Source organism: Arachis duranensis, chromosome 10 (assembly GCF_000817695.3).
Source record: "Arachis duranensis cultivar V14167 chromosome 10, aradu.V14167.gnm2.J7QH, whole genome shotgun sequence".
Taxonomy (NCBI): domain Eukaryota; kingdom Viridiplantae; phylum Streptophyta; class Magnoliopsida; order Fabales; family Fabaceae; genus Arachis; species Arachis duranensis.
Window position 1 is genome coordinate 13,768,505 of NC_029781.3, and position 1,666 is coordinate 13,770,170.

Consider the following 1,666-nt stretch of genomic DNA (forward strand, 5'->3'; position numbering starts at 1 on the left):
GTCATTTATTATGCCAGCCGTATTCTAAATGATGCACAGAAGAATTACACAACCACAGAAAAAGAGTTACTTGCAGTGGTCTATGCCATTGACAAGTTTAGATCCTATCTAGTGGGATCCAAAGTGGTTGTGTACACTGACCATGCTGCTCTTAAATACTTACTCACAAAGCAGGACTCAAAACCCAGGCTAATAAGACGGGTGTTGCTTCTGCAAGAGTTTGATATAGAAATAAGAGACAGAAAAGGGACAGAAAACCAGGTAGCTGATCATCTGTCCCGAATAGAACCAGTAGCTGGGGCATCCCTCCCTTCTACTGAGATCTCTGAGACTTTCCCAGATGAGCAACTCTTTGCCATTCAGGAAGCTCCATAGTTTGCAGATATTGCAAACTATAAAGCCGTGAGGTTCATACCCCAAGAGTACAGCAGAGTGCAAAGAAAGAAATTAATTTCAGACGGAATGATCCGCAGATGTGTACCCAGAGAAGAAGCACAAAGGATCCTATGGCACTGCCATGGATCACAGTATGGAGGACATTTCAGAAGTGAGCGAACAGCCACTAAGGTCCTCCAATGTGGCTTCTACTGGCCTACTCTCTATAAAGATGCCCGAGAGTTTGTGCGTAACTGTGATAGTTGCCAAAGAGCTGGTAACTTGCCTCACGGATATGCCATGCCTCAACAAGGGATATTAGAGATTGAATTGTTTGATGTATGGGGAATAGACTTCATGGGTCCATTCCCACCATCATACTCAAACACTTACATTCTGGTGGCAGTGGACTATGTATCTAAGTGGGTAGAAGCAATTGCTACGCCCACTAATGACACCAAGACCGTGCTAAAATTCCTCCAGAGACACATCTTTAGCAGATTTGGTGTTCCCAGGGTCATAATCAGTGACGGGGGCACTCATTTCTGCAATAAACAGCTATACTCTGCTATGGTAAGATATGGAATTAGCCACAAAGTGGCAACTCCGTATCATCCACAGACAAATGGGCAAGCTAAAGTCTCTAACAGAGAGCTAAAAAGAATCCTAGAACGGACTGTGATAGCCCGAAGAAAGGATTGGGCAAAGAGTTTGGATGATGCTCTGTGGGCATACAGAACAGCATTCAAGACTTCTATAGGAACCTCTCCATACCAACTGGTGTATGGGAAGGCCTATCATCTGCCCGTGGAACTGGAACATAAAGCCTACTGGGCAACCAGATTCCTAAACATGGATGCTCAGTTAGCTGGTGAAAAAAGATTGCTCCAACTAAATGAGCTAGAGGAGTTCAGACTCAATGCCTTTGAAAATGCAAAAATTTATAAGGAAAAGACAAAGAAGTGGCATGACAAGAAGTTGTCATCCAGAGTCTTTGAGCCAGGACAAAAAGTTCTGCTCTTCAACTCTAGGCTCAGATTGTTTCCAGGAAAACTTAAATCCCGGTGGAGGGGTTCGTATGTGATTACAAGAGTGTCACCATATGGATATGTTGAGCTTCAGGATATTGATTCTGACAAAAAGTTCATTGTTAATGGACAGAGAATCAAGCATTATCTTGAAGGCAATTTTGAGCAGGAATACTCAAAACTGAGACTTGAGTGATTCTCAGTAAAAGTCCAGCTAAAGACAGTAAAGAAGCGCTTGCTGGGAGGCAACCCAGTCATTAGCA